Source organism: Thamnophis elegans, chromosome 12, assembly GCF_009769535.1.
Source record: "Thamnophis elegans isolate rThaEle1 chromosome 12, rThaEle1.pri, whole genome shotgun sequence".
In the NCBI taxonomy this organism is placed as follows: domain Eukaryota; kingdom Metazoa; phylum Chordata; class Lepidosauria; order Squamata; family Colubridae; genus Thamnophis; species Thamnophis elegans.
In genome coordinates, this window is record NC_045552.1 from 7,175,225 (window position 1) to 7,184,972 (window position 9,748).

Sequence of the window (9,748 nt, forward strand, 5' to 3'; positions counted from 1 at the left end):
CTCCTACCCTCAAAAAGATGCTATAGAGTACTGCACACCAAGACAACTATAGATACAAGGACAGTCCCCCCCCCCCCGGAACGCCATCTCTCTGCTAAATAAATAATTCCCTCACCACTGTCAAACTAAGTCTGCATTACTATTACTATTAGTCTTCTTAACCTTCTTATCACCCATCTCCTCCCATTTATGACTGCAGGACTGTTGCTTGTATCCGTATGATTTATATTTATATTCATTGTTTCCTGATTGCTTATTTGTACCCTGTGACTATCATTAAGTGTCGTAACTTATGATTCTTGACGAAGGTAACTGCACCAAAGACAAATTCCTTTTGAGTCCAATCACACTTGGCCAATAAAGAATTCTATTCTATTCTATTCTATTCTATTCTATTCTATTCTATTCTATTCTATTCTATTCTATTCTATTCTATTCTATTCTATTCTATTCTAGTCCAGTCCAGTCCAGTCCAGTCCAGTCCAGTCCAGTCCAGTCCAGTCCAGTCCAGCCTATGTTATACACTAGAAGGGTTCTTTTTATTAGAGTCCAATACACATTAGCCACATTAGCCACAGACGATCCCTTGGGAATAGGAAAACAGGATAAAGTGTTGATGAGGGGGGGAAATCACATTATTATAAAAATATTCTATTTTTATGCATGACAACAGCGACATGGCTTTGGAAGGCTCAGTCTTGGAAAGACTCTGCAATACCTAAAATAGGGGGATGGTTAATGAAGGTGCCTGAACTGACAACGGTGGTTAAATGAACAGCTCTTTGAGAGAAACGTCACTGAGGAAGTCCATCTAAACTGGAAGACTTTCTCGGACGTTTTGCCGGAAATAGGGACACAAAAGTCAAATTATGACCTATAGAATAGATTTTTTTTTGGGGGGGAGCTCTATATTATGGTATTAAATTAAGAGTTGAATATGTTTTTATATTATTGGAAGTCAGAAGTCATTCTTGGTATATATAGTTTCCCTTTTTTTATCTCTTTCTGTACTCTCCTCTCCTTCCTTCCTTCCTTCCTTCCTTCCTTCCTTCCTAGTTTTTATTTTGTTTTATGCCTCCCTGCCTTCCTCTCTCCTTGCCTCCCTGCTTCCCTCGACCTCCTTCTTTCTTTCTTTCTTTCTTTCTTTCTTTCTTTCTTTCTTTCTTTCTTTCTTTCTTTCTTTCCTTTCTTCCTTCCTTCTTTCTTTCTTTCTTTCTTTCTTTCTCTCCTTCCTAGTTTTTTTTGTTTTATGCTCCCCTGCCTCCCTCTCTCCCTGCTTCCCTCGACCTTTACTTTTCTTTCTTTCTTTCTTTCTTTCTTTCTTTCTTTCTTTCTTTCTTTCTTTCTTTCTTTCTTTCTTTCTTGTTTTTATTTTGTTTTATGCCTCCCTGCCTCCCACTCCCACTGCCTCCGTCCTCCCTTTTTCTTTTCTTTTCTTTCCTTCCTTCCTGTTTTTTTTAATATGTTTTGTAAAAAATAATAATAGCATTATTAATACACAAGGGATCCGGTAAGGCATACAAACATTTCTTTTTCCAGTGGCTGGACTTTTGATCATGTAGGAATACACTGTTCAAGTATCCATTCGTGGAATTATACTTCAAGCATCGTAAACATAATTTTATTAATTTACTGTTTAGTACCTTAATTTGCAATGCATAGTTGAGTCAAGTTCAATCCAGAACAGGGGGGGGGGGGCAGCAGAGCACCTTGCTGAGATCCCCTACCTGTTGTAAAAATTGTGCCCTGCAGGAAGTTTGTCCCTAAAGGTCAAGAATTTCTCAGACATTCTTCAGGATGGACGGGGGTGTTGAAGCATTAAGTAACAAGGTTTTCAATATTGGAAAAGGATTAAAAAATGGTTAAAAGAGGTTACCGGGGCAAACATGGAATGGAGACCCGAGAACCTTCTACTAAGCATTAAACCAGAAAACATGAGCAGTTCAATATGGCATCTGAGCCTACATATAATTGTGGCCGCAAGAATAACTTATGCACAATTTTGGAAATCCACTACCATACCATCGGAAGATGCTATAATTAAAAAGACCTATGAATGTGCAGAAATGGATAGAATGACGGGTTGGCTGAGGGACAAAGGAGAAACGGAATATTATCTTAGCTGGAACTTATGGTATATGTGGGCGACAAGGAGAACAGCAGGGACTTAAAATGGGGAAAGTTAAAAGTGAACATGGGTATTGTAATAGATCCCTGAACTTTGTAATGAGAAGATGTGGCTTAGAGACCTAACAATGAGGAAGGAAGGAAAAAAGTTGGGCTGTGAATGACTGTCACCGTGGGGGGGGGGGAGAGGAGAGGGGAGGGGGGGTTGTATGTTTAAAATTGTATTTGTATCTGTATGTTTTACGCTTAAAAAAATGCATAACTAATGAATGCCGATACAAAAGGCTGTATATTTACTTTATATTGTTATGTATGTTTTGTCTTTTCTTATGTTGTTGTATTTTTCTTTCTGTTTTTAAAGGTAATAATGTTTAATAAAAACTATTTTTAAAAAAAGAATTTCTCAGATATTCTTCAGGATGGATGGGGGTGTTGAAGCATTAAGTGACAAGGTTTTCAAGGTGCGTTTGCATATGAAAAGAATCCATTGTACAATTGTTTCTACACTAGTTCCCCTCCTTTTCCTTTTATCTCAACCAAGGACATCCTAAGAAAAAGGTATCCAACCCTTGACCAGTTTAAGACCTATGGACTTCAACTCCCAGAATTCCCCAGCCAGCCGTAAAAAGTTCCTTTTGAATTCAAAAAGAATGTGTGTGTGTGGGATATATCTTCTTGCATTAGAACCAGAGTGAAAGTTTTCCAGAATGTGTGAGCCTGAGAAGGAATCGAGAAGAACCCTCTTGCCTTCTCACACAGTTTCTTGCGGGGGTTCACCATCACCTTTGCTACTTCCTAGTGTGGGAATCCCACAGGTCTACTTTCATGGGTGTTACCCTTCCACACCAACTCATTTCCGATCAACTCCAGCTTTATTTTAGCCATTCTGTGTATTCCTACAAGCCTCCTCTGCTAATCCAAGCAGTAGAAGTAACAGAAGATAGAAGGCAGAAGATTTAACTGTGGAAGGTTGACTGTTTTCCTCAGTTTAAGCGAGAGCATTTACGGTAGAAAGCAATTACCCACCCAGAAACTCGATTTATAAATGGGAGGCAGCTTACAGTTCAAACAAGAAAGCGAAACATATTTCTGTGTTCCTGGCATTGACCAAAGAGGAGTTAAACAAGCCATAAACATTGTGTAATTAAGAGGACTTTTGATTCTGTCATATATCAGGGTGGGGTTTTTAGAACAACAAAAGGCCATAAAGGAGCTAAAAATATCACTGTAGCCACCAGAAATAGGATTTCGAAAGTCAGTGTAATTTTTTAAAAAAATGTTCTGTCTGGAAACGCTGAGCGATGATTTAATCTGGAATCTTATACGTGGTACGAAGCATGTAGAGATCGTAGCTCTGGAGATTCAAAATGTGAAGGAACCTCTGAAAGAGAGGGCCCATTTCTTCCCTTTTTGGCCAAGCCTTTTCTGTTGTTTATATCTATCCATTAAAACGACAGGTGGAGTTTGGGTTATGTCTTAATCAGCACCACCTTGATTTTGTTGACCATATCCTGCGTACACACTTGATAGATGGTGAGAAGATAGGAAGAACAGGAAGCCTGGTGGATGGTGAGAAGATAGCAACAGCAGAAAGGCCGTGTATCAGGAAGTATGTCCACCAAGCACATCCTAGGCTGGTTTATTGCCCTTTGAGAAGCTGGAGTATTTTGCCAAGCAGTAGATAAAAATTCAGTCTGTTTCTGTGGGCAAAACAAGGGTTTCACCATCATTTTCTCTAGCTCAAAGCTTGAAAGTTGAACTCACGTTGTATAAAATCAGTTGGATATCTACTGTGCATGTGTAGAGGGATTGAAAACCCCTTCCTTCCTTCCCTTCCTCCCTCTCTTTCCTTCCTTCCATCCACCTCCTCTTCCCTCCTTCTATCCCTTTCTCTCTTCTCCTCCCTCTCTTCTTTTTCCTTCCTTCCTCCCTCCCCTTCCTTCCATCCATCTCCTCCTGCCTCCTTCTATCCCTCTCTCTTCTCCTCCATCTCTTCTTCCTCCATCCCTTCCTTTCCTTCCTTCCATCCATCTCCTCTTCCCTCCTTCTATCCCTTTCTCCTCCATCTCTTCTTCCTCCCTCCCCTTCCTTCCTTCTATCCATCTCCTCCTGCCTCCTTCTATCCCTTTCTATCTTCTCCATCTCTTCTTCCTTCCTTCCATCCTTCTCCCATACTTCCTTCTCCTCCCTCCCTAGCACCTTCCCTTCTTCTTCCTGAGCCCAAAACTTATGTTGATAAGCGAGACATTTGTGAAGTGAATTTCGCCCCTTTGAGAACCCTTCTTGCCAAAGTTGTCGAGTGAATCACTGCAGTCGTTAAGTTAGTAACATGGTTGTTAAGTGAATCTGGCTCCCCTTTTGTGACCCTTCCCATCAAAGGTCATCACATAAGCCCGGGACACTGCAACCGTCATAAATAAGAGTCAGTTGCCAGTTGTTCGAAGGTTGATCACGTGACCATGGGCAGGTTGCAACGGTCATAATTGTGAGTCAGTTGCCAAGTGTCTCAATATTTTTTTTTGAGAAATTGTTTTTATTGTTTTAGTTAAACAAAAAACACGCACACACAAAAAGAATCATCTTTCGTTACATCTTGTAGAAAGATGGTATCGATTGGTTACAAATATATTCTGTGCGTTTCTTCCACCACCCTTACATATACTTCATTCAAATCGAGTTGTATATTTCAAGTCAAGAAAGAAAAAATATGTATGGGGCTGCCCCTGAAGAGTGTTCGGAGACTACAGTTGGTCCAGAATGCAGCCTCGTGAGCGATATCAGGTGTACCTAGATACACCCATGTTACACCCATCCTCCGCGAGCTGCACTGGCTCCCCATTGGTCTCCAGACGCACTTCAAGGTGCTAGTCATTACTTTTAAAGCCCTTCATGGCTTAGGACCTGGCTATCTGAGAGATCGCCTCCTGCCACATACCTCCCAACAACCAATAAGATCTTACAGGTTGGGCCTCCTCCGGGTGCCATTGGCCGGACAAAGCCAGCTGGCGGCTCCTCGGGGGAGGGCTTTCTCTGTAGCTGCTCCGGCCCTGTGGAACGACCTACCCGTAGAGATCCGGACCCTTTCCACTCTCTCGGCCTTCTGAAAAGCCATTAAAACCTGGCTGTTCCAGCAGGCCTGGGGCTGCTGAACAATGTCCAGCCCCATCTAGACAGAATGGGTGGTGTGTTACTTTTAATAACTGTATCTTTTTATTCCTGATTTTTAACTTTTTTATCTTGTCTCTGTAAGCCCCCCAGAGTCCTGCGGGATTGGGCGGCATACAAATTTATTAAATTTCAATTTCAATTTATTTTACTATCCCTGTACCACAATTCTCATTTGTTTACCATTATTTAAACATGTTTTTTTAATCTAGAATCATTTATATTTAAAGACACAACCACCTACCGGCATTCATTTGCAGTTTCAATAGATCTCCAATAACATTACACCTTTGTGACATATTCTAAAACAAATTCAGTTAAGTAAGATATCTAAGTGTCTCAATTTTAATTATGTGACCGGGGGAGATACTTCAATGGTCGCAAGTGTGAAAAATGGTCATAAGACGCTTCCTTCCCCCACCCCCCAGATGTTGAAGCTTTCAAGAAGAGACTGGACTATCGTCTGTGAAAAATGGAGGAGGGCCATGATGGCAAAACCTACAGTATGCACGTGTGCAGAGGTGGCAAGCAGAGCCTTCTCTGTGAGCACATGTGCTGTTGCCAGCTGCTTTTCTGGTTTCTGGTGCACCAGCCAGCTGGTCATCATGGTTTGGTTTGATTTGGTTTGGTTTTATTGGACTTATATGCCACCCTTCTCCTAAGGGACTCAGGGTGGCGTACAACATAAAAACACATATGACAAAAGTTAAAAAAGATTAAATAGGAAATCCAATAACCTTCAGTTGACAATTTAAATCAAATTTAGGATTAAATTAAAATTAACAATTTAAAATTAGGGTTGGATTGGGAAAGAATTTGGAACACAAATGATAAACTAACACGATCAGCAGCACTTAGAGAAAATATATACAAAATGTTTTATCGTTGGCATTTATCACCAACAAGATTAGCAATAGCAACAGCAGTTAGACTTATATACCGCTTCATAGGGCTTTCAGCCCTCTCTAAGCGGTTTACAGAGTCAGCATATTGCCCCCAACAATCCGGGTCCTCATTTTACCCACCTCGGAAGGATGGAAGGCTGAGTCAACCCTGAGCCGGTGAGATTTGAACAGCCGAACTGCAGAACTGCAGTCAGCTGAAGTAGCCTGCAGTGCTGCATTTAACCACTGCGCCACCTCGGTTCTTGGCTAAAAGATTGGCTAAAATGTACCCAAACATGAAGCCGACCTGCTGGAAGTGTAAAAAAGTAGAAGGGACCTATTATCACATATGGTGGACCTGCCCAGAAACACAAAAATATTGGACAAAAATTTGGAAATGGGTGCAAGAAATTACAGGAGAATAGATAAAATACAAACCCGAAATCTTTCTACTGGGAATAATCAAAGGGAAATATACAAAGAAAATTAAGTACATATTAACACATCTGGTAACCACAGCTAGCATTTGCCCAATGCTGGAAACAAAATAATAACTCCTTGGACGAATTAGTGATTAAAAAAACTTTGGATTGTGCAGAGATGGACAAATTAACATTGAAATTAAAAGATAAAGAAGAGTCGGAATGTTATGAAATTTGGAACAATTGGTACAAATGGCTGCAAAACAAGAATAAAATTAATTAAGCCAAAAAACAATATATATACTGTAAATATATATAGAACTGTGTATAAAGGTGTGTAAATATAGAAGCGAAATATTATATACGTGTACAGGTATGATGACATAACAATGTTGATGTAAGGCCTGTAAGGGGTTGTAGAAGGGAAAAAATAATAATAAAAATCTGCTAATTAACAATTTAAAATTAATAATTTATTTTATTCTATTCAGGCCAGGCCGGCTTGCTGAAAAAGCCAACTTTTTAGGGCGCGCCGGAAGGACCGGAGGTTGGGGATTATGTGAAGCTCCAGGGGCAGCTCATTCCAAAGGGTCTTGGAGCACCTGAAAATGGCCAAAAAAATGGACCATTTTTGGGGCAATTTTCAGGTTGGTTTTTGGGCTGTTTTCGGGGTGTTTTGAGGATATTTTGGGGGCATTTTCAGGCCATTTTTCACGCTATTTTTGGCCCAAAAAACCCAGCTTGAAAACGACCTGAAAATGGACTGAAAATGTTTCAACAAACAATTTGAAAACGGCCCCAAAATGCCCCCAAAATAGGCATGCACGGACCAGCCAGCTAGCCTTCGGTTTTCTGGTGCTCAGGCGTGCGTGAAGACCAGTTGGCCGGCACTCAAGCACATGCTAGAAACCCAGGTTAACCAACGTTCTGGTTTGGACATTCGGTACCACAAAGGTTCACCATCCCTGGTGTAGGGTCTGCTTAGGTGGGAGGGTTGAACTAGATGACCTACCAGGTCCCTTCCAACTCTGCTAATCTGCATCTGTAAGTTGAGGAATATCTACGGTCTGCATTTTTTGCAATCTTCTGCATTCTTTGCAAGTCGCATTGTGCGTCCTCAACATTACCCATCCCTCTTGGAAGGCTTCACCCTTTTTCCATGATGTATTCAAGGTCGCCTGCTATCTGGGACTTCCTTCTGAAAGGCGGGATAAAATATTTCTGGAAGGCAATCAAGAGTTATATAGGTGACCTTGCTATATATTTGCTGTTCCCTGTTATGCTTTATAGATCTCCTGCCTTGTTCTGTCCTTTGCTCCTCTAGGGATATGCCCAGCTTGTAATCCCTACTGTGGCATAGGTGAGGAGGGGAAAAATATAAAAGTCCTTCCGGTTATGATAAAGCTTTTGCCCACATCTATAAAGCTGAGTGAAATAGAGCAACTCCCCCTCACTTGAAGAGCAACTTCTACGGACTCAGAAGCATCTCAAGGCTACCTTGAAAAATTCAAAGTAAGTGGTCCCCTTGCAAATCAGAAATCCCGAACCTCCTTTTCCTGATCCTGCTTTCATCCATTCTATCAAGCGTTCTATAGCATCATTGTCTTTTTTTGAGTTCATTAACGAGGCTATTTTGATTAAAATACCAGATAAAACACCCCAATTCTGCCTTTCCTTTTCTTCACTAATCCACCTTCTCTTATTTTTTTCAATCGATCTGTATTTTAAATACAGCAAATTGCTTTCCATATGCATCCGGCGACATGCAATCCTGGACATTTTGGCACGAAATATTCACACGGGCTTGTTTAAATAGAAAAAGCAAGAACCGCTTACGGAGTTTTGAGCATTCTGACTTTTAAGGTGGATTAACCCACAACGAAGATTCACTTAAAATTGGATCACCCCCGTAGAAGGTCTTTTGCAAACCTCAGCTGCAAATATGCACATCAGGGTGCATGCTGTTTTAAATTGGAAGGGATCGGAGACTGGATTGGTTTCTAATTTAATCCAAAAGAAGAGGTTATTTATATTATTTATATTTATATGCCATCCATCCCATCCTGAAATGCAACTTTGGCCAGCTTGCAATCCTGTATATATGCCAGTGTCGACTGGCAACTACGCGGAGGAGAGCCTTTTCAGTAGCAGCTCCGACCCTTTGGAACGATCTTCCCGTGGAGATTCGTACCCTCACCACCCTCCAGACCTTCCGCACAGCCCTCAAGACCTGGCTATCCCGTCAGGCCTGGTGTTAAAGATTATAATCCATCCCCGCCCGAATGTTGAATGAATGTTGCTTTACTCTTTTAATTATGTATTGTCCTGTATGTTTCCCCTTCCTATATAAGTTGTAAGCCGCCCTGAGTCCCCTCAGGGAAAAGGGCGGCCTATAAATAAACTTAACCATAACCATAACCATATATATATATATCAAAAGGGCATTATTCTTTGCCTTGATAAGATCACGCTTGGAATATTGCATCTAGTTTTGGTCATTGCCAAAAGATGTTGAGATTCTAGAAAGAGCACAGAGGAGATCAACAAAGATGATGAGGGGGACTGAGGATAAAACATACAGGTTGCAGGGATTGGGTATGTCTAGTTCAATGAAAAGAAGGACTAGGGGTGACAAGATAGCAGTGTTCCAATATTTGAGGGGCTGCCACAAAGAAGAGGGAGTCAAGCTATTCTCCAAAGCTTCTGAAGGCAGGACAGGAAGCAATGGATGGAAACTAATCAAGGAGAGAAGCAACTTAGAACTAAGGAGAAATTTCCTGACAGTTAGAACAATTAATCAGTGGAATGAGTTGCTTCCAGAAGTTGTGAGCTCTCTATCACTTGAAGTTTTGAAGAACAGTTTGGACAACCATTTGTCTCAAATGCTATCATAGGGTTTCCTGCCTGAGCAAAGGATTGGACTAGAAGACCTCCATGTTCTCTTCCAACTCTGTTATTCTGCTATTTGCCCTTTTGCAAATATTGAAATCTAAATATTGTCCAGCTAAAACTGTAGAATGTATTTCTAGGTTTGTCGCTTCCATGCTATTTCTCCTGGAGTGCAAGGTGACATCCCTTCCTTATTTTTTTTCTCCCTGATTATAACCAAGTGAAATGCATTAGTTTGCGGGGGAGAGTGACCTGCTCAAA